The sequence below is a fragment of the Notolepis coatsorum genome, assembly GCF_963971535.1.
Source record: "Notolepis coatsorum genome assembly, chromosome: 6".
Lineage (NCBI taxonomy): Eukaryota > Metazoa > Chordata > Actinopteri > Aulopiformes > Paralepididae > Notolepis > Notolepis coatsorum.
Genome location: NC_140170.1, coordinates 105,358,802 through 105,383,330, shown reverse-complemented (window position 1 = coordinate 105,383,330; position 24,529 = coordinate 105,358,802). Strand labels below are relative to the sequence as shown.

The 24,529-nt window shown below is 42.6% G+C and overlaps 1 protein-coding gene across 1 annotated transcript in view; it reads left to right on the top strand.

Annotated features, from left to right (window-relative positions):
- Positions 1-24,529, top strand: part of igsf21a (immunoglobin superfamily, member 21a) — a gene marked incomplete at both ends in the record, with an annotated part of 963,192 nt that overhangs the window by 161,741 nt on the left and 776,922 nt on the right.

Here is a 24,529-nt window from a genome sequence, read left to right as displayed (position 1 = left end):
TAACATGAAGGAATCACTATGAGAACACAGTCTGTCAAGTTAATACAATTTTCAATTAGTCAATCAATCATAAGTGTGCTCCTCAGCACTCTTAAATCTGCTCTCAGCCACGCTCAAATCTGATCTCAGGAAAATTTGGGGACTCGCGCTACCAGCCCTAATATGTCTTAAATGGGCAGAAATCTGCCTAAGAGGACATTTTTTGTCATAAATTCGTTCGGGAATGAGACCCATTGTCCTTGCAGTCGTTCGCGTTCGCTTTCTTTTCTTTTACGTTCATTCTTCCTCTGAATGCTGAGCGTCCACTCTAGAAACCTTTCTTGGATTCGTAGGGTTTTCCGCTATTTTCACTCCATCGCTACTGTTAATGTTTTCCGCCATTTTCACTCCATCGCTACTGTTAGGGTTTTCTACAATTTTCACTCCATCATGACTGTTGTTCCCCTCATCCCCTCAAAGTATTAAGATGTACTTTGGAAAGTTATTTTTAAGTTATTTAGGCACTGGAGAAAATTACATAGATAATCCTTGCCATTTGGCCAGGGTTTGAAATCTTCAGATTAACAAGCTGTTCAGAAGGATTGCGGTTTATGATGTCATAGGGGGGAACACAAGCAATGAATTAGCTTTGATTAATCAATTAGCTGTGCCACTGCCTACTGTACCCAATGTACTGCCCAGTTTGTAAAAGGTCTTTACTCTTGGGTGTGGGGTAGTCAGACAGGGAAGGAATTAGCTCAATTAATTAAAGATGTGGTGTGTGATACACCCAGAAAATATGGCATGTGCAACACAAGAGAAGAAAGAGGTGCTGGAAAATAAACAACTAAAATCAAAGTTGTATACAATTGTTAATACAAAATATGGCCCTTTAACATCAAGCTGTCAGGTATAGAGTACTAATGACTAGCCATTAGCGACACCAATATGATCCCTTATCAGCTGCAGAAGGCCAGTGATTGTAGTGGTTTATATCGTTTACCATTACATTCTATATTTGTAGTGATTGACTTCAACGGCAATTGTTGGGAATTTGCTTCTTTCTACATAAAAAATGTAAATGTTGCTGTTGTCATTGGACTATTATTAGGTTATCAGAGTTCATTAGGATCCCCATTAGTTGACACAGAGCGCAGACGAGTTTACCTGGGGTCTGAGTTAGGGATGGGTACCGAATTAGGTACTTTTAAAGGTACCTACCGAATCACGTCGGTACTACCGAGTACCGATTCATGTGAGATCCGTCGGTGCCAGATTTTGGTACTGTATTTTTTTTGATCCACAATGACGGAAGGGGGAGCAGCAATGGATTTGGCAAAGCCTTTTAGGAGGACCTTTCAAGAAAAGCTTGAGCTAGTGAGGACATCTAGCAGCCCTGTCTCAACCAGGAAAAGGAACTTTCAATTGAGAAACTACCAAAGGCACAGCATCAGAGGAACATTGCAAATTGTATTGCTGCAAATGCCTGTTATTTGCAACCAACAGGTTTGACGATGACAGAGCATACTGTATATGTGTTTCACACTAAACACAGCTGAAGCCACGGTCACTTCAATATAGACGTTCGACCACTATTCGAGCACTGCAGATAATTAGAAAAATGTTTGAGTTTGATAAACAAATGCTTAGATTTTTTTCAAGTGACAAGACGTTTTTGAACGTGAGTTGTAGTGAGTTACTTTGATTGAAGAGGGTGAAGTGGATTTCCTTTGCAAATACATGAATAATGTTGTCAATATGCTGCTGGTGCTGTCACCAATTATGTTTTAATCTGTGGTAAGGTGTGCCATCACCAAATATGTTTTCATCTGTGTCTGGTCAGGTGCGTCTGTCATATGTTTTCATCTCTCAAGGTGCACCATCATCAAATGTGTTTACAGTTTTCATCTGTTATGGTGCTTCTACACCATATTTTGTCATGGTATGAATTATGTTCAGATTCAGTGACCTGGCTGTGACTCAATCTGTGTGGCGGCATTTGTGCATTTAAGCAGTTTGGATGGAATCTGTGGGGAAGCCTGTTGAATCCTGATTGTGTTGTGTATTATAGGATTTTTGCTTGCTTGGGCTTGGTGGTCATATGAGTAAATACTGGTTGTTGTGAGTTTGTTCTTGTTTCTTTGGCAATAACATTGATTTGGGCTATGTAATGTCTATGATGCAGCATCCTGTCATACTGTGTAATAGTGGTGCATAAGGCTGAGCCTGAACGTTCGAACGAAATTTTCACCGATAGACTATGCAATGTCGCCATCCGTCGGATCTATAATAATACAATTAATTAATAAAAAAAACGAACGTTCGAACATCCGTTCGAAAAACCCAGGCGAACGTTCAAACCCTAAAAACGGTTCGGGGACAGCCTTACTGGTGCATAATTGTTTCAGTCACCATCATGTATTTGCAATTAGTGTATTGTAACTCAGTGTTGAGCCTTGTGTTAAATCACTTTATTCCACTCAATAATTTACTGACACGTATGAATATACGTATTACGTCAAATGACAATAGCCTAATAGCCCTAGTGTGGTGACGTTATTCCAAGTGGGTTAAATTGCTTAATTGATACTGAAGGCCTAGGTGTATAACACATCGCCGCAGCAACATACAAAGTATAAGTTCAGAGAAAAACAAGACTATACAAATCTAATCAGACAAATAAAAACAAACAAGAATTTTAATCAGACAAAACAAGATAGATAACATAAGCACACAAATAACAAGTGGGGCGACAGTAGCTCAGGAGGAAGAGCAGTCGTCTGGTAATCCGGAGGCTCCCGGTTCAATTCCCGCTCCTCCCGAAGTGTCCTTAAACAAAGACACTTAACCCCTAATTGCTCCCGATGAGCAGGTTGGCACCTTGCATGGTTGCCTCCGCCGTTGGTGTGTGAATGTTTGAGTGAATGGGTAAAAATGTGAGGAACAAATTGTAAAGCGCTTTGGATAAAAGCACTATATAAATGCACCATTTACCATTGGACGCTTCTCAATGCGATCGGGATACCCGCTCGCCTCGCCTGACAAAGAAAAGTGTGCCCGGAGACATTTGATCGTTGCATAGGCCAAGATATAAGGTTTCAAAGGGTGCTCGATACTGCCACCTGGGTGGATGCGGCCGGTATTGCACTTTGGCATTATCAGGATGATTCCCCATGTTAACCCTGAGTCCGTGTGCCTGTAATGAATGGAAATATCGAATAAAATAAATAATGATGAAAACATGACTATACTGGGGTCTGGTGCTGAATGGTCGGCGAGATAACCCGACTACCCTCGGGTCTGGCGTCCAAAGATTAATACTACCACTTATAGCATAATGGATGGATACTCTAGGCCAGTGGTATAGTCAGACTTGAAAAACTCAGGAGCCACATTGACAAAAAATATTTCTAAAAGAGCCACATTAAAAAAAACATCCCGTTCCTCAACCAAACCAACCCCAGGCTACTAAAAGGTGATTTAAAATGCTCTTGTAATCATCACAATGATCCGAAGGGGAAGTTTGATTCAATTTTACTTTATTATTATTATGTTATTATTTATTATATTATGTTATTTTGCCTCTTTCAGGAAAGTCAGTAGGCCATGTTACTGTTAGGGCAGGGGTTGGCGGAGCCCAATAGCAGAACACAGGAGGAGAGAGAATGGAGCGTTTTAGGTTTTAATGTTTACCCCCCAAGCAGACAGGGTTACAGGTTTAGAATGTGCGACAGGTACAATAATGTGCAATGGACGAGAGCAGGTGCACTCCTTGTGCAGCACGGGGCGTCCAGGTGGGTGATGTCTCGGAGCGGTGGTCCTGGGCACAGATAGAACAAGATTAGGACAAGGTATTTCAACAAGGACAGAGTAACAAGGCTAGGGTTCGTTGTCGTAACTAGGAAGTTAGGTTAACAGGTTATCTCTCTTGCTCTTTAAAGTGATCAAGGGCATGATGTAACGTTCTGGGTTATCTGGTCTTGTTAGACCTGAGATCCCGGCTACCATTCTGACATCTGTCACTTTCCCTCTGTAATTGCCTTATTGAATGTCACCTGTGATTGGCTGTCACTCTGTGGCAGCGTTTCCGTTAGCCGGTAATTACCGGTTTTTGACCGGCAAAATCTGTTGAAGTCCGACTTATTTAATATCTCCGGTCTTAATGTCCGGTGAAAATAATTCCCTGAGTCTAAGCACAATTTGATTATTTGAATTGTATTAAAATAGGCTAAAATTAAATAGCCTATGCGATGAACGAAACGATCATTACATTTGTTTCCTCGTTGCTTCTAATAATGACAACGACGTTGTCAGCGAGAGCTTAGTGCTGGTGTGCAGACTTTTGTGTGAAGCTGCAGAGCCAGAGAGGCAACGGCACAATGCAGTATTCCAGCAGTACTCCAATTCGGCCATTTTCAGCCAATGTTGGGTGGGGGGCGCTGTTGTGCGGTTCCCAGAAAAGAGCCAATAACAGCTAAATCAGCTTCTCTGCAGCGCCATACTCTTTGCAAATAAGTCGTTGCGAGGTGGAGAGAGTCGTCATGCAAACCACGATAATGTTGCCATCTCTCTGCTTTCTCAGTTCTTCGCTTGATATAATTAATACAAATGTCCAATATAACGGAATTCGTTAGCTCATAAAAATGTGATTATAACAGACTGCTGTTTAGTGTCGGACCGACTGCCCACATACGCGGTCTATTTTAGTTCAAGTCAGCAGCAGCACGGAGTATCGAGGGACTTATTTTATTTGGAATATATTAATTAATGACTGTATACGCAAAAGTAGCCTAGTTTTAAGTAATAATATTATAAATCTACATGCCTTGAGGATGACATTCTTTATATTGCCTGCCTATCAATTGTTTTAAAGCTCAATAAACTATGACCGGAATTAATCTCATTTGTCCGGTAGATTGAAATCTTGCAGGTCACGGAGACCGGCAACAATTTTTTCTAACGGAAACCCTGCTCTGTGGTACGTGTGGAATGTTGGGAATGCTGATCTTAAGTAACTCCTGTTCTCTTCTGTTCCTCGTCGGCTCTTCACGATTCTTAGACCCAGTACTCAACGGTACCAGGACAAGTGCGGCTGTACTTGTTCCATGTCTGTATCCTGTTATTTAGTTTATATTATTTTGCTATGCTCTCAGTTGACGTCCTGTGTCTGTCTGTTTTCCTGACTGCTCTGGAGTTCTTCTATTAAAGAGGATTCACTTGTGCAAGAGCAATACCACCTCTCCGTCTCCTTATTTGCCACCACCACTGGAACTCAAAATATCTTACCTGCGTAACACATGATATGTTGGTACTTGATGTGAGAGCCATATACTGTAGTCACCCATGTATGAGTGATTCCTGTCACTTAGGCCCAACATTGAGTCTGCAACACTATATAATATTATGCTTAATATACTTAATATGTAACTTTTTATTACCACCTGTACTCCAAAAAGTGACTAGTATAAAATGTCAGGCTACTATTCAATTTGATTAAATGCTACTTAAATGTCAGGAAGTGAAGCTATTATTTAATGGTATGAATAGATTTGTAAAATGCAGCACTTTCTGGCTGTGAGATAATATTGTAATCAAAAGTGCCTCCACAGTAGCTCAATAGCCTGGAGGTAGATCGCAATACTGTTGGAACATTTCCAGTAAATTTAAATCCCTATCTGAATTTATGGCAGGACAATTAAGCAAAAGCAGGACTTCATAATATAATGTAGAGAACTCTTTCATACTTTTAACTATAGAGTTACTGTAAGTTAAGCTGTTGGCTCTTAGTTATTTTTTTTTAAGCTTTTTATTACTGTAATTAATTATTGTTTAAAGGATCATGACTTCATTAATTATCTTAGCTTTAATTGATAAAGTGCCTATCTTGTGAAATAATATGCATGACTCCACTTAACGGTAATAAAATTATCCTCACTGGACTCTCCTGAAATAACTGAGCAAATAATAGAAAACCACAATCAATTGACACTTTAGTCATGCATGATGGACAAGCATATTTCAAACAGGTAATACTTTGCCCATGGCATTTGGTAATGTTAAGAGGCTAAACATTTAGTTTTAATATCTTCAAGACAACAAATGCTCAATGGATTTGTGGTAGAGTAAGGGTTGGTAGTGGTACACATACAATAATAACTTTCAATGCCTGGAAAACGGGAAGTTGGTGCCCCAACATTAAAAAAAATTTATTAACTTAATTTTTATTTATTTTTTTGGGCCTCGTCACTAGAGGCCTTTTGGAGGCCCCTCGTCACTAGAGGCCCCAAATAATTTTTAATTTCTTTTTAACTTTTATTTTTAATTTTTTTGGAGGCCCCTCGTCACTAGAGGCCCCAAATATATATATATATATTTTTCAACTTTTTTTTATTCATTTTTTGGAGGCCCCTTCTCACTAGAGGCCCCAAATATTTGTTTATTTTTTTTTAACTTCTATTTAAAAAAATTTGAGGCCCCTCGTCACAATTTTTTTTTTTAATTTTTGTTCTTATTTTGGAGATCGATGTCATACTGTGACACTGAAATGAAAAAATATTTCATCAACTAAAATATTTAATCAACAAAAATATTTCATCAACTAAAATATACAGTACGTCACACCCTGCCGTCTGCAAGTGGCTAATCTTGAGTATTTTTTCTCCTCTTCATAAGAGTTTGAGGTTTTCCGTTTGAGGTAAAAACAGCAATAAAAAGTCAAAACGTGCATGTCCACATGCCAGCCCCGACGCGTGAATACTTTTACCAATGGATTTCCAGTTCCGCTTTCGCATTCTGCGCTCTGATTGGCCACTGACGTTTCTGGTAGCGCCAATCGTGTGACGCCTCTTTCTTTCACCGGTTAAGCTTAGGCACTCTTTTTCTCCCATTTTTCTATTTTTCTCCCATCCCAATTTCGTATCGTCCAATTCAACCCTCCCCTGTCTCAAACGCTGTTTCTTGCCTCCCACAAGCCGGCTGCAATGTGGACAAAGCCATACATAGCACGAGTCCCCTCCGATACTCGAGGTAGCAGCTGTCGCATCTTTTCACCTGCGCAGCGCCATCTTTCAGCGGCAGGGGTCTGCGCTTTGGAGGGACGCCGGCCCCGTCGCTTCTTGATTCTACTGCGCAGGCGCACCAACCGATCTGTAGGAGTCGCTGTCCACAACGTCCGATCCCCACCCATCAGTTTCCCGGGCTCGAACCCAGCGTCTCCAGCATTGGAGGTGAGTGCCTTGCCCACTGCACCACCTAGCCGCACTTGCTTAGGCACTCTTTCGAAGTTGGTTAAGGTTAGAGTTTGTCTTAGAGCAGTGGTCACCAACCTTTTTAAGCCCAAGATCACTTTTTTTTTGGTGAAGGCAAGATCTACCTATTGAAGCGTTGAGAGAAAAAGACAGCCAAGATTGTACTTTAAACTAAATGACTTTTATTTGCCTGTATTCTAATTACATGCAATGTTTGGTCCAACATTAAAACGTCAAAGTAGAACTGTAATATGTACTTTCTCAGTCAGTGCTAAGTGCAGTCATCTTATGCAGCATCACTTTCCACAAAAATCTGGCCCAGGGGCCTCTGAATTCTTAATCTCACCTTGCCTATTCTATCCACGCTGCTCCATCGGCAGAGAAAGTCGGGAGTGACAAAAAGTCGATCCTCCTAGTGCAAGTTAAAACACTGAACTGATCCAGGATCAGTTTTCTGAAGAGGCTCTGCAGGTATGGCCAGATATGACACAATGATGCATTGTGTATTCGTGTAGTCGTAGCAGTGCACCAGTCTTGATCAAAAAGTTGACAGTAGAAATTAATTTTCATTTCATACTCTGCAACGAATTACTATTACCCAACAGTGATTATATTACCCAACAGGGAACAGGTTCTGTTCCGGTCCGCGCACCTAATTTTGAACTGTTCGGAGCATGTCCACCAAACATAAATTGGTTCAATCATAAAAGTTGGTTCCCAGCTGGAACAAAAAATGTGCAGGTTTTCATTGCAAATCGACTGGGCGTGTCATATTCTGCAGGTTGGAAAGAGAATGGAGAAAGCAACAATTGTGAAGTCAAGTGAGAAATCGTCAGAAAATAAGAGCATGCCGTGGTCTGTCGCTATTTCCATTTACTGTCATACAACACGAAAGGAATACTAAGTTCAGTTAACGTTAGTAATGTGCGCATACAGAACTGAGAGGGACAGCTGAAAAGGGTTTATTTTTCAAACATATTTATGCACCACACACAGTAAACAGAAACTAAATTCCAGTAATAACCCCTTGGATCAAATCTGAGGTCACTAGTCTTGGGGTTGTCATAGATTCAGAACTGAACTTCAATTCTCATATTAGCAAAGTGACGAAAACATCGTTCTTCCATCTCAGAAATATAGCAAAAGTACGACCATTTATTAATCAGAATGATGCTGAGAAGCTAATTCATGCATTCATATCTAGCCGGCTAGACTACTGTAATGCACTTTTCACAGGTCTCCCTAAGAAAACCACAGAGAGGCTTCAGCTAATCCAAAACTCTGCAGCCCGACTGCTAACTAGAACCAAAAGGAGAGAGCACATTAGTCCAGTCTTAGCCACTTTACACTGGCTTCCTGTAACATTTAGAATTGACTTTAAGTTCCTTCTCCTTACATACAAAGCTCTAAATGGACAGGGACCTAGCTACATCGCCAACACTCTAATAAATTAGACACCAGCAAGAACACTGCGATCATCAGCTGCTGGACTACTAGAGGCTCCCAGAAGCAGTCAAAAGAGGATCGGTAATGCAGCCTTTATCAACTATGCCCCAAAACTATGGAACAAACTACCCCAAAACATCAGGGAAGCCAACTCGCTAGACATCTTTAAAAGACAGCTTAAAACCTATCTCTTTGCTCAGGCATTTCACTGATAGATATCTGCTACCACCTAGTGGCAAGAGGAAACATCAGGGATATCCTGACACAACTTGTATTTATTCTTGCCCTGCCTACTCTTTTACACTGCCTATCAAATTCATGTGTCGGCTATTGCACTTTTTACTTCTTACTGATGACTATTTTTAAACTGAATCATTTTAAACTATTCTTATTATTCGCTATGCTCGCTCATGCCTGTTTTTTTTTTTTTTTATGTCCGTCGGTTAGTGAACCAGGTTAACTGTGTCCTGGCTGTAGCATTGTAGAACCAGGTTAACTGTGTCCTGGCTGTAGTAGAACCAGGTTAACTGTGTCCTGGCTGTTGTAGAACCAGGTTAACTGTGTCCTGGCTGTAGTAGTAGAACCAGGTTAACTGTGTCCTGGCTGTAGCATTGTAGAACCAGGTTAACTGTGTCCTGGCTGTAGTAGAACCAGGTTAACTGTGTCCTGGCTGTTGTAGAACCAGGTTAACTGTGTCCTGGCTGTAGTAGAACCAGGTTAACTGTGTCCTGGCTGTTAGTAGAACCAGGTTAACTGTGTCCTGGCTGTAGTAGAACCAGGTTAACTGTGTCCTGGCTGTTAGTAGAACCAGGTTAACTGTGTCCTGGCTGTAGCAGTTTGGTTTGTTAGAACAGACTGTAATCTTATGCTTATGGCAGATCAATCAGCATGGATTGTCTGTAAACTTTCACTTGCTTATGGCAGATCAATCAGCATGGATTGTCTGTAAACTTTATGCATTGTTGTCACTTGCCATATCTTGCTATGCTCGCTCATGCCTGTATTTTTTATGTCCGTTCTATTTTATAATTTTTATTTTATTTTATTTTATTTTTATTTTACTATTTTTAAACTGAATAATTTTAAACTATTTTTACTATTTGTGTTACTGAAAACTGTAAGCGGAGAGCCTATTGGGATGCTAGATCCTAATGTGAAACACTGTGATTCTACCTGTCTATCTTTTTATGCTCGCTTATGCCTGTATTTTTTACTGTTGTGAAGCACTTTGAACTGCGCTATACAAATAAAGTTATTATTATTATTATTATTATTAATAAAGCATACCATTCTATGTTGGGAGGACAAATCAAGTACAGAAAGGTATTTTTTATTTTATTGAGTCCAACGTTTTTTTTATTATTGGGCTATGTTAGTATTCTAATTTTGTAAAATGATGTATTGGAATGGAATAGGAGCAATCAATGTACAGTATTCTTCCCAATTCACTGTAAACCCACTGCCATCAGCAGGCTTTGCATGTACATAAGCACCTTGATTTGGAGAAGAAGTGGGATAGGTGCTGTAGAAAGAGTAAGCTGCCAAGGAAAAGCATCTTGCCACTTATGCCAACACAGATCAGTGTAGAGCAGGGGTTCCCAAACTTTTCAGGCCGCGACCCAAAAATAACTGGGTCAGAGAGCCGCGACCCTAGTATTATAGGAGGTAAATTTTTTTTTTTTTTTTAATACTTTTTTTCTTTTTTTTAATGGAAATGTATGGTTGAAACATGCACACGTTCAAACGCACACACACTAATAAGCATTGGAGGCTTTTAACCAGGGCCGGACTGGGGAAATCATTCAGGCCAGGAAATATAGTGCAAAATATAGCCCCAGTCAGGCCACTTCTTAAGCAGGGGGTCTGGGGGTCCCCCACCAGGACATTTCTTGTTACAAAGACTTAATTTCCTGCATTCTGGTGCAGGCATTTTATTTATTTGTACCCTTTAAATGCCAGTGTTTGTGATGGCATCACAAATTATTGTTAAAAAACACGCTAAAACAGGATTAGCAACAACACTGATTTTGATGGATTTTCAGTTTTTTTGTAATGTCAGATTGAAAATAATACAATATTTTATTTAACTTCAGCCCTGATCATAACACCACATATTAATTTTATAATTCTAACCCTTTAAATGCCAGTGTATGTGATGGCATGTATTTGCAATATATCAAATGCAAAGTAGATTTTTCTATGGGGGGTTATTACAGGCTAGCATGTGTCAATGATTAGCAACAACAGTTATTTGTAAGGGTCCCGCCTCCACCAATCACATGCGGCTCCTTTTGTGTGTGTGTGTGTGAGAGCAAGAGAGAGAGAGAGAGAGAGAGAGAGAGAGAGAGAGAGAGAGAGAGAGAGAGAGAGAGAGAGATAGTTCTCCAACTTGTGTGAGTTGCAGTGATCTCCTGGTTGTTCCCCACCTAGGTTATCTAACTATTGCGCTGCTGCAACTAGAAACACTGTCCTGGCCTGCTTCTAAGTTCAGTGGCCTGACTGCCTGACTGAGGCTCGCGACCCTCCTGTGGGTCGCGACCCCGACTTTGGGAACCCCTGGTGTAGACTGTAGAGGACGATTCATCCTAAATACAAGGGGGAGGGGTTTAGAGAATTATCCACTGTGACCTGCAAAAGTGAAACTTGTATGTCCATGTGGCATTTGTACATCTCTTTCGGCGTATTTATGAGGTTCCTTAATATGTCCCTCCTCTCACAGTTGGTGACAACTATATAAAAGAAATGCCATAGAATTACACACATCTCACCCTTTTATTTTTCTCCCCGCATGTGTCACATGTCAGTGTTGAGCCACCTCATTAAACCATAGAAGTGGAGTGGCTGTCATGGCTGACAAAAGGTATGCCTTGCACACCGTGGCGGGAATTGTGCTTGTCTTTGGCATAGCTGTCTTCACCCTGTGGCTGTCACCCAACTTGGGTTGTCGTTGTTGGGTGGGGTTGGGAGGGGGCTTCATCTAGGAGAGAGAAATAAAGAGGATACAAACCCGATTGATTGGCAGATATTTATGTTTGGTCTCACACACGCTTAATAGCTTATGATAGCAGTGATTTCCTTGGACATGTGGTGAAAAGGGACTTTTTTGGCAAGTGAACGAGCACATGAAATGACTCAATAAATCAATTCTAGAAGCAAATTGACAGCATTTAGAAAATGTTGTTTTATCACAGCTCTTCCTGCTGTTTCTCATTACGTTTACTTTTGCACCTTGAAATTAAACTGGAATCCCAATTACAGTACAAGATGATGCAATTCCTGAATCCAAGACTAATATCTCACCCAGTGCCTGTCCTGAATCTCCTGGAATAAAAATAATGATCCTATTTTAAACAGGCTAGTCATAGCTTTTTCTGTATATTTTGGGGAAGGCAAGTATTGAACCAATGTTTCCAACTAACTTTCTCTGCAAACAGATCAGATCCACAGATGATTTGTGTCATGGCTCCTAGCAGGTTTCTCTGAGCCATTATCCCATAATTTACATTTACATTTTACATGTAGTCATTTAGCTGACGCTTTTATCCAAAGCGACTTACAAGTTATGTACGACAAGTCATCAGGAAGGGCACAACTCTATCAGCTGAGTAACAATGTTCATTAAAGTGTTGAGTGCTAGGTTAGTTTATTAGGATAAGTGCATGACAGTAAGGTTAGTTAGGGTTAGGTTTTTTTTATTTATTTATTATTATAAATTGTTTTGATAATGGTTGAAGAAGTGCGTCTTTAGTCAACGGCGAAAGATTGGACAGGTTTTGGCTGTCCTAACTGGGGTCATTGCATTAATTTGTCTGTAGAGGTCCTGAGATTGCTAGTTCTGCAAGTGTTTGACATGGATTTAAAGTGAAATAATAACAATGTTACACTGTTCTATTTTATAACTGTGAAGACTGTTCTAAACTAAGACATTTTGAACATAACTATGCTAACTCTAGTATAGCTAGAGACAAGCTAGTCTGCATCAGGACTACAGTAGTTTGGAATGTATTCAATACTTGGCTGTCCTATAGCCTTCATGTAGAGTCATAGAGTCATGTAGACAATTTTCTCTAGTGTTTTCCTGTGGTTAAGGTTTCAATAAATTCAATTCAATAATCGTCTGCCAATGTAGCTTACTGTATTTGTAATTTCTCAGCAAGCAATTGTATTACACCATGCACTCTTGCTCCAAACTATGATTATTCTATATGAGTCATGAGCAGCACAAGACAGCTCTATCCATCACTGAGTTGAAGCAACCACAGTCTTCCTCTAGCCTCTGCCAGGCTTAATGAATCTATAGCACCTTTTTTGGAAATAATATGACTTGCTTTAATGTTCCATTCTGGCTCTGCGCCAGGCCTTGTTCCTTTCATTCCACATGCTCAGTAGCAAAGGATGTACTATAACAACAAAACATTTAGTAATAAGTCATAATGGCAAACAGTTGTGTGCAACATTTTCGACTTGAGTAGAAAATTATAATTGCTTTAGAAATTGTTGCGGCTCAAGCAGTTCCTTACACGTCCAATGTGCCTCTACTATACAGGTAGGACAATTCATTTCATCTGTTGATCTTCTGTAGGACAATTACTTTCACCAGTTCATCTGCTGTAGGACAATTACTTTCACCTGTTAATCTGATGTAGGACAATTACTTTCACCTGTTAATCTGATGTAGGACAATTACTTTCACCTGTTAATCTGATGTAGGACAATTACTTTCACCTGTTAATCTGATGTAGGACAATTACTTTTACCAGTTCATCACTTCAAATATCTTGTACTCTTCTGTTGTTAAAAACATTGCCAATGCCATACGGCACGTAGTTGTTGGCAGTTTTGCTATCAAATATGCCCAATATTGAGGAACTAGCAACCCATCGGCAGTTAATTCAACTGCAGCTCTATTTCAGATTTTGGAATTTATGTTGATTTGAAGTCTTTATTTCGAACATGCAATGAATACAACAAACAATAACAAAAAAGAAAAACAACTCAATCTGCATGTTCGAAAAGGAGTAGGAAGAAGTATACACTTATTTAATCCTACCCCTTTTCCACTACTCAAATGAGTGTACTATTTTAAACATAAAAAAGAAAAGAAAAAAAAATATATATATATGCAAAACAAAAAACAAAAACTATATATGTATAAAATAAAATAGATTGCATGAGAATAGAAAATATCATGCAATGCTGGGTGCTCTCTTTTTCTATGGCTGTGGTTGCTATGTTGCAAAGTCCACATGCTTTACTGTATGACTGACTGAATGAAATCAAAGCTAGCTCATAATTGCATAGTTTCTCACAGTCCAGGGAATGGTGTTGTGCCTTACTTTATAGGCCTTGATACATTATATTAGATGGCAGGAGTGTTGGTTATGAAGTCTGAATCAGAGGTGTGGAATTGTCTTCAGACACGGGCACCACTTGCTCATTTCACCATCCTCAATATTTGTACCATTTATCATATGAAATCAGCATCTAGTTGAAATCACCCACTGCTTGTGGTTGCGGGTGATTTCAACAGCGCTAATCTTAAAAAAGTTTTGCCGAATTTCTATCAGCATTTGACTTGTCCCACCAGAGGTGAGAATATATTAGACCATTGCTACTCGCAATTTAAGAACGGGTACAAGTCTCAGGCTGTTAGCGCATTTGGCAAATCAGATCATGACGCCATCTTTCTTTTACCGGAGTATAAACAAAGTCTCAAGCGCTTGTTATTAGTTAGTTCTATGTCGTTATGGCTTCGCTCAGCACCTGATGCACTGTACTTCACTTTGTGCACAAGCACTGAATACAAAATTCCACCATGTACCTTTACATCCCAACATTCATCTGACCACACCCCCTTCCGCTTACCTTCATAAGCAGGTGTGTGGTCACCTACTCGCCTCCTTCTTCACTTTCACCACAAGGAAGTGCCTTCGGTAGATCCCCACTTGACGAGGTTGTTAGTAGAAGAAAGTTGGAAAACAAAAGAGATACGTTGACATCATATCTTTATTTTCTCTCCCACTATTTTCGAGAAAATACGGCGATATTGTCTTCGTTACTGGAGGTCATTCCGACCTTCAACGGCTTTTTCGTTTTAGGAGCTTACGCCGCTGACATGCTCCCCAGCTACAGTCCTCCTTGCTGCGGCTGGATGGGGTTGCCCTCCGGCAATACAGCTGGACTGTAGGAAGCACCGACTGTTGTGAGAAGCGGTTGTTTCCAGGTTAGGTACGTACTGTTTTGCTTGCAAGCTCTGGTTGTTGTTGATGATGTGGGGGTTAGCTGACAATTTACGAAACGCCGACTTCAGGCTGGGGTCCTCTGCTCGGCTTAAAACGGCGGTCAAAGGATCTTGGTCTGGCGCCCATGATGGTCACTCTAGTGGGCCCCGACCAGGACCTGGTGATCCCAGGATTCTCGAGCGGATGCTTCTCTGTCCCGTGCAGGCCCCATCTTTCATATACAAATGAAAGTATACCCTAACGAGGAAATGTGGGCATAGGATCTTCTTTATCGGGAGTTCCATGCTCAAAGTCGGCTGCAGCCCGAAATGGGAACTGTGCTGGCTATGCTGCATGTCTGGATCACCGTTGAAAACTGTGTTCTGACGTTCTTTTTCTTTTCCCTCTTAGGGGAGGGACTTGGACAGCAGCCTGTCTGAAGTGTGGCTTGTTATGTCGTTGTATACAGTTCAGGTGATAGCTGCTTAGCTGGCGTGCTAGTTGTGGACTACTGTGTTAGCTGCGGCGTTAGCTCGCTGTGTTTACCAGGCTAGTAAACGTTAGCTTGTTGCTATCAGCCGAATGGCTGTTAGCTTAATGCTACACTGTTGAACGTTTTCTGTGACTATAACATGCCTTAAACACTCTGACTACGACGTCATCTTTGACAGAGGATGTTAGTCGAACCTACCGGGAGCCCTGCCAGCGAGGACTGCGTCAACATGGAGAAACGTAGCGGCTGGGTGGCGCAGCGACGCTGCCCTCGTCGCCGACACAAGAGATGTGTGTTCATCTTCGGTGTCCCGTTAGCCAGATTGCAGTTCGCTTGGCTTGCGTTCAGGGTAGGAAGGTCCCGACCGGACCTTAAACACTTCTTCTTTCCTTCCCTTCTAATTGTTTTGTAATAACGATGTTTTCCAAAACGTGTGTTGCTGCAATACATTAAGGATACGATGCGTGTTGTGTGTGAATTGTCTTGTCACTGGTATAGCTTCTCTCTCCATAGAAATCGGGTTGTTGTTTTACATGTGTAAAAATGATCTGGTTAGTTGTGATGAGAACATGTGTGTTCATGTAACGTGAACTCACAACTAAGGGGGTTAATGAACCTATAGAGCTATGCTTAGTGACATGTGATTGAGGAATGAATTCTTTTCTCAGCCTGTCATGACAATGAACAGTGTGTTCACATATTAACAGGGTTACCTGTTCAACTTGGCCGTATCAAGGGTAAGGAAGGAGGGGTGATCCCCCCGGTTTCCCTGGGGCTTCCCCACCCTCCTCTCAGACATGTTGTTTACAATATATTGTGTCACTGTGTTTGTGGGGATACGATGTAACTCTCAGCTTAATTGCTGGGGTTGTGTTTTCTGCTTGAGAAACTATATTTTCCTAAAGAAAAGATTGTTTGGTCATGTGTGTTTAGCAAGGCCTGTGGCCAATACATAATCAAGGTTTCTGTATTCTCTCGTTATGAAAAACGGCGTTCCTATGTAGCAAGAGTGTACTTTTGCAATTTTTTGTTGTGATGAAGGTCTACAACTGGGTTAGGTTTGGCCACAGAAGCACATGTGTAAGTCTGGTACCGGGGCTCTTAAAGGGAGCCCTCTCTATTCTGTGTTTTTTCCTTAGTAAAAATCAGATAGCAGGTTAGCACATGAGCTAGGTGAAGCTGTTAGACACTTCATGTAGCTGACTATAACTGTGTCATGCTCTTTTTTGTCATTACATCGTATCATGGGTGTGGGGTCGTAAGGGGTGAACTGGTAGTCCTTTCCTCCCCTTTTCTGATTGGTCAGGGGTTAAAACCTCCTGTCCTTCAAGGTTCCTGCCACGTTGCTGTTCGGCACGTTACAGGGTAAGAGGGGGGGGGGGGGTGGGGGTGGGGAGGGAGTTTCCTGGTCCCGCGCCCTGGAAGATTGGGCGTGTGCACCGCTGAAATTCCCCCGCCATAGAGTACGTCACTGTGCGCGTCTCTGTTGGTAAGACTTCCGTGAGTTGTTCAGGTCCATGTTATGGATCTGTTTCAGGGAGTTGTCAGAGCTCCTCCTCACGAAGCTCCTCCTCGGGCCTTCTGTGAGTTCGGACTCTCCTTCCCTGTGAGGGAGCCTCCTCAGAGTTCAGAGTCTCCTCCTCAGATTGTCAAGGTGAGTAGAACTTCAAAAAGGAGGTCTGCTCTATTGTGTGTGTATTCGATTCAATTAGATTATTGAGTGTGTATTGGTTCAGTGCCTCCTCCTCGGAGAGCCCTAACCCAAATATTACATAGCTCAATGTTGCAATATATTCTTTTCAATCTATACAGCTCGCGTGGGAAGTCTCTCTGGGGATTTCCGTCTCCTCCCTATGGCGAGGGTGGTGGGATGTAAAAATGTAAAAAAGAAATTACCCTCAGCTGCGTCACGTGGGATTAGGCCTGCCGCGATAAGCAATAAATCGATTAATCGGCGCGATAATTAAAATGAATGCAATGATTTTGACGGGCGCGATTAATTGCTATTTGCGCGTTTGTTTTAATGAGGCGGAACCAGTACCCCTCGTCAGTCACTCTCCGTGTGGGGTCCGCTGGCCTTACTACAGAGCACAGCACGGGAGCTCGCCTATAGCAACGCCACATATAGCTTAACTACATTTCTCAATAGTGTAGCTCCTTTTAACCAAGTAGCGTTATTTGTAGTGTAACGTTAGCTATTTTTAGACCCAAGTAGTTACTCGCTACTGCCCGGAGAAACTGGACTGCTAAATAAAGATGAAAGATCTAGCGTTCGTTGATGCTCATTCAATGCTAACAACATTAGCTAAATAGCTAACAAACTAAATACAACGTATAGCATAGCTACAACACAGAATAACGTTAATACAATTACATGCATCATTGTTTACAATGAACGGGTGGGGCTAGTCAAAGGACTGGACACGGGGACAAGTTAAACATGAATTAATTTATTATAACAGCAACAGGTAATCGAGTTGCGCTCTCGTGCCTACGCACCACGGCTATTCTATTATATACGGCTTTGACGCTTCCTCCTCATCGTTGATTGCCTGTAGTAGCTGCATCTAACGTTAGTAGCTAACGTTAAAACGAACCTAAAGAAAGGTTTTCACCAACAATCTCAACATTTGTTTTATCATTAGCTCAAAAACACAGAACCGGACGAGACAAGTTGGCTGCTAGGATAATAACAAGAATTAACAACAATACTTCCGCTCCGATCGGTGGGCTTCAAGATAAAAGTCTAAAACACCGGAAAAGACGGAGCGGTGGGCTTCAAAATAAAAGTCTAAAACACTGGAAAATACGTTTATTTTGTACAGCGTTTTCCTCCACGAGTACTCGAGTACATCATGTGATCAATCGATCTGGATTATTTTTGCCCATCCCTAATTTATCCTGTGCTGAAGTCTCCATTCCAATAGAGATAGTATATATTTTGGTGTTTATTTGATTATTGTTTCACTGCCTTTTTATTTATTACGTTTCCAGTTTTTTCCTCACACTTTATTAACATTTTGTACATGGTACCGCAAGGTACATTAATAATACATGTACATGTTAAAAGGATTACACAAAAAGCCAGACAGAGGGCTTGTTTCCAGTTTCAGTTTGTTTTATAATAAACAATCAAACTGAGCATTTTTTTATTTAGGATATTTAAAATGTCTTCCGATGTTAAATAAAAGTTTATTGCACTTTGAAACGGTGTCCTTGCATTATTATGCTATTATCATTATATTAGTGAATTTTTAAAAGAAAATTGAGAACTTTTGGGAAATACATTTATCCAAAAAAAAAATCTCGAACCGGTCGCAATAATATCGCTTATAATTAATCGCCCAGCAAAATGTGTTATCGTGGCAGGCCTACGTGGGATTCATGTCAGTCTGTGTTTCTTTCTTTTTTGGATAAAAAGAGGAAGGTACATGAAGCACGATGGCTCCGTGTCGTTCTCCCAGGCGACTTGGAGGAACAATGTTGGTGTCTTGCTAGACTATCCATTGATGTGTTTGGGTCTCGACGCATACATAGTGCTGGCTCGGTGTGTTTCTGTTAAAGAATCACGCAGGGGCTAAATGCGCCTTGGTTGCTTGTTAAAACAGCGTTTTTATAGGGCAACTGGGATGGAGTTTTGTCTCTTCCGAGCGCCAGTTTACTAGGTTGTCTCGATGAATTCTCGTTCATATCTGGGGGATGTTAACGGAATAGATCAAAACATAGGTAGAGGGGTCTCACGCCCTTGGGGTGGGCCACTGAGCACGGTCCAAATGGGGACCGTCTGGGTGGCGCCCTCTTTTCATGTTTTAGATCGACACGCATACCTACCCCCTCTTCTGGAGTGGGCATGTCGGCGTGGTTAGGACACGGGACTGGTCTGGTCGCGCTGGTCCAGGTCAGTTAACCCGTTGTCTGCCGGGGATGCAGTTCTGCTGTTCTGGTACCCTGAGGGACTTGTGCTTTTTTCAGGGGGTGTCACAGGGTTAGGCGTTATGGAGACCCTTTGTTGGGTACATGTTGTACTCTGCACTATCGTAATGGCTTACGGCCATACCAACCTGTACACGCCCAATCTCGTCCGATCTCGGTAGCTAAGCAGGTTCGGTCCTGGTTAGTACTTGGTTGGGAGACCGCCTGGGAATACCAAGTGCGGTGTGCTTAGGGCTGGTTCTCTATTCTTTTCGCTCCTCTCTCACGCATGGCGAAGAGGGGGCTGTTGGGGTGGTCTTGGACCTCCTCTGGTAACCCTGTGCTTCCCGTGCTGCCGGGCCCGGTCCGAAGTAAAGTTTCGTTGATACCGTAGGCCTGGGATAACCCTTTTTTCTTGAGGGGTTATAGGAACAACCACCGTCTGTACCACGAGGGTGGTTGATTCCCTGGTGTGTTGGAGCAGAGTCAACTCCCGGGTTACCCGGTTGAGTGTGCCCCTGCACGTTCATGACGTCTGCCAATCATGTCAGCCTTCTCTGCCTCGACCCCTCTGGGTGGTTTTTTTTTAATGGAGGCTTCGTCATGGTGATCAACAAACGCCAGCATACGCCCCTTCCGCCGGGGGGGCTGTTTTCAGCTGACTCCTTTGGCGCCTGTCTCGTCCGCAGTGCTCCAGGCTCAGGTTACAGCCTGTTGCCTGGTTTCCCCGCTCTTGGAGGGGCCTTATCCGAATACGCTGGCGATGTGGGGGGCGGTGTCACTAAGTGACCACCTGGTGGGGTCTTGATGCCTGGCGTCATTGACCTCTCCGGGCCCCCTTTTTCCAGGGGATCCAGTCCCTTCAGTGGGTCTGGATCTTCCTTCGCGCTCCGCTGCTACGGCCTTGCCACGGGGTTGGGTTTGCTCTTGACCCCATGATTTCGGGGGCAGTAACGAGGTTGTTCCTTCCGTTCGTTCTCGGGTGGCATGCGGGTTGTCTGCTCACCCTGTGCGTTGAGTTGCTTGAGTGCCATCTTCGCCCGGTCGGATCCGTTGCCCTCCCATGAACCTCCAATAGGGGGGGTATCCTCCATTAGGCAGGGTCGGGGGGCTCGGTCCTCCCTGGTCTGATGGTTGTGGGGGGCCTCAGCGGGGTACATTTGTCGGGCTATGGCTCCCGCTCAGCCCCTGTTGTGCATCAGGTGCTGAGCGAAGCCATAACGACACAGAACGTAAGGTTATGTATATAACCCAGTTCTGTGAGTTATGGTGTGCTCAGCACCTGGACGCCGCTGCGGCCCTTGATCTCGCCTTGTGGTGAAAGTTTGGGAAGGAGGCGAGTAGGTGACCACACACCTGCTTATGAAGGTAAGCGGAAGGGGGTGTGGTCTGCCTCTTTGAACTGCTGCGGTCAGGCAAGCGATACCAGAGTCTCATGGCAAGCACGGAGAGACTCAGAAGGAGCTTCTATCCCCAGGCCATCAGGATGCTCAACGACAATAACACTATGTAACAAACCATCAAATACACTCACAGCACACACATCCACACGCACACACTCACTTTAAATAAACAACTCACTGTAGCACCCACTTTACCCACTTTAACACACTTTATATTTATTGGTAAAGAGATTTGCACTACAACTCATACCTCATTGCACCTTACCCTAAGTTGTATCTCATCCCATTTCTGCATTGTACTGTATATTGTATTGTAACTCAGTTACAAATTTTTTTCTACTCTGTATTGTATATTGTATTGAACACTTTTGTTTTGAACACTTTTGTTTACACTTGTTACGTACTTTTGACTTCTATTTTATACTTATCTATTTAATTTTTTATCTAGCACACTCAGCAGAACAGAAAAAAGCATTTCATATAAAAGTATTCTGTATTTTTGTATGACAACTAATAAAGAAACTTGAAACTTGAACTAGTTGTGATTGTAGTTATGAGAATAATTTCCACCTGTCATAATAACTTTCACACTTGAATCGATGTTTCAGAATAACCTGCCACGGAAAGCTTGTCTAAATAACCAGGACACATTGTCATAGATTGAAAGCAATGCAGGCTTTAACTCATTCACTCTAACAGCATGTTCAGACGGAAGAGCTGCCTTGCTTTACTCAGTTTGACAGCTGATAAAACTAGAAAAATTATCTTGAAGACATGCTGCATTTGGTTTCAACATTCGCATTGTACACCTATACTACAATATATATTATGCTACAGAGCATTCGTAGCAGTCAATTTCATATTAATTGTTAAGATACCAATATTTGCTCCATCACGTCAGCAACATTTCTTCAATTTGAACCATTTAAAACAAACCTTGAGCGAATGGCATTCACTCCGCCTAGAACGAAACCGCATATGGTCGCCTCTGTTCGCTTCTGTTTGCGTCTTTCCATTGGGGTCATCCCTATGTTCCTACAGCCCTATGTTCTCACAGCCCTATGTTCCCCCATTTCTATTTTTTATTTTTATTGATCTTTTTCCCCCTCCATTTTCCTCAGATTTTTCTCCCATCCCAATGTTAGTCCTTATGCCAATTCCCAATCCCCTTCCTGGTCGCTGCGCACTTAACCCCCACAGTCGGTCTGGGATAGTGGAGGCTACCACGTGCTTCCTCCGACACACGTCCAGCCAATCAACCGCTTCTTTTCACCTGGCAGCGCGGATTCTCATTGAGAGGGCGTAGCGTGTGGAAGGATCACACTATCCCGCTTAGCAGGCGCCCTGACCGAACTGTAGGAGTCGCTGTTTACAACGACCCGGACCCACCCTGCCAGCTTCTCCCACCCTCTAATACTGCCAATTGTATTAGTGTGAACGGCCAGCCAAGCTGGTGACAACCCCGGAGCTGTGAGCTGGATTCGAACAGGCGAATCTAGCCGCTCCGGGGTTTGGTGACGAACACAATCTCCGTTACGCCACCTGAACGCCCTATGTTCCCCCATTTCTAAGAATTCTTCCCCAATTGAATGTCCAGGATATTATCGTAATCTTTATTTTTTGTATCCACTTTTTCTTCTCATTTTCAATTTTTCTCCCATCCCAATTTCGTATTTCCAATTCTTCCCTCCCCTGTCTTGAAAGTTGCTAGACTATGCCTCCCACTGGTCGGCTGTAGTGAGGATAGAAGCCTTGCATCACGTGTCCCCTCCGGTACACGAGGAGGCAGCCTGTCGCATGTTTTCACCGCTCGAACAGCTCGAACTCTCAGTGGCGAGGAGTAACGCGTGGGAGGCTCACGCTGCCCCCGGTACTTCCTGTTTCCGCCGTACCGGCGTCACCCAACCGACCTGTAGGAGTCGCTGTCCACAACGTCCAATCCCCACCCACCGGCTTTCCCACCCTCTAACACTGCCAATTGTGTTAGTATGCCGGCCGGCCAAGCCGGTAACAACGCCGAGAGCTGGGCTCGATACCAGCATCTCCTGCGTTAGTGGCGAGTGCCTTGCCCACTGTGCCACTCAGCCTCCCTTATATTATCGTAATATTAATGTGAATGTGAACACTGTCTCAGTGCCCCATGGCTGAGCATGTCATAACATAGAGAATATTTATTGAATTAAGGCAGGATCCAGTTTGATAGGCAAGATAATGGTCATAAACAGTCCGATGGTCAAAAACACAAAACAGGCTTGCAGACAGAAAAAGGGATTGTTCAATACTCAGGGTAGTCGTCCAGTCCAGGGTCAGACACAAGGGGGTTTCTCAGCCAGTCCAGGGTCCTTACACAATGAACACCCTCTCGCCTTCACCTCTCCTCTCACTACCTCTCACCTTACACAACTCCGAATAACTCAATCTCTCTCTCTCAATACAACAACTCCAACCTCACCTCCGATCAACTTACTCCTCACTAACCTAGTGGCTTTGTAGTGTGTATGTCTGGGGTGTGTGCATGTGAGATGTGGGTGACTTAATGATGTGCAGGTGTGTTCTGTCAGTACTAATCAGCTACCTAATTGTCTCTACTCCTTCCGTGGCAATAGTATCTCCCTCCTTCACATATCCATGAGAGGGGGGGTGAGATCTGCCACAATATGTGGCCCGACGTGACCAAACCAGACCTCTACATGCTACAGCAACTTCAAAGCAACTTCAACACAACATCAGCGCGATTTCAGCGCGGTTGTTGCAGAGGGTCTTGTAGACTGTGTTGCGAGGACGTTGCGTGTCTGTCTCCAAAATCTAACCTAAACAACCGTTGCGTTGATATTGCGTAGCAGTGATTGGTTGGTTAGCGAATGGGGGCGGGGCTGTCATAGAATAATATTGGTCCCGCAGAGAATACCATCTGCCATTGTTGTAGCCAGCCAGCGTTGATGCTAAATAATTAGCGTCACATAGCTGGCCTTTTTCTGAAAACCCAAGCACATATTGTTCCATAGCATACGCCTTCAGTTGATCATGACAAATCCTCTCTTACCTTGACGATTAAAAAGCCTCCATAATTTAGTAAATAAAGCTGTAGCCAGCCAGCTAGCATTGGTACTATTCAAAATGCTATCCACATTAGCTACATAGCTAACCAACTAAATACAATGGTATCCTGAGGTAACGTTAAATACAACGTTTGCTAGTCGAAATGACTGGACACACACAGGGACAAGTTAAACATCAATCAATTAATTTATTCCAAAAGGTAGTTTGAGCTGCCGAGGTCTTTCTCTCCTCTCCATTGGAAACTAATGATGTTACGGTAACGTTAGCTCGAAAAGCACAGAGGCTGAGCGCTGTTCATTACAGGGTACTTGAGAGGTGCGAAAGCAGACAGACAGAGAGCTCTGCTTTCATCAAGCATGCATAGTGTAACATTAAGTTACACTGCTATCTTAACGTTAGCAAGCTAAGCATGCATAGCGTGACCTGTGTAACGTTAAGTAACTTGTGTTCCGCAGGGAAAGACCGTTCCATTTGTAACACAACTTCAAAGAATAACATCCAAATCCGATCCCGACGTGCATTTCCTTCATTCCACAGCGCTGAGCGTGCAACGTATTTCATTCATACTCTGGCCAGAGCCTATACAAACGTTCCAATGCTGTCTTCGGGATGATTTTAATCCAAACGTCCATTCAGAAACTTTGTATTATGAAATAATTCTGGGATGTATGTCTGACTATTTCCCTATGCATTGGTGCAAGTTCAGCTGACAGTCCATAAAGTCCATGACATAAGTTCATGAGATGCTCTGTTCTTTTGTTGTGTTTG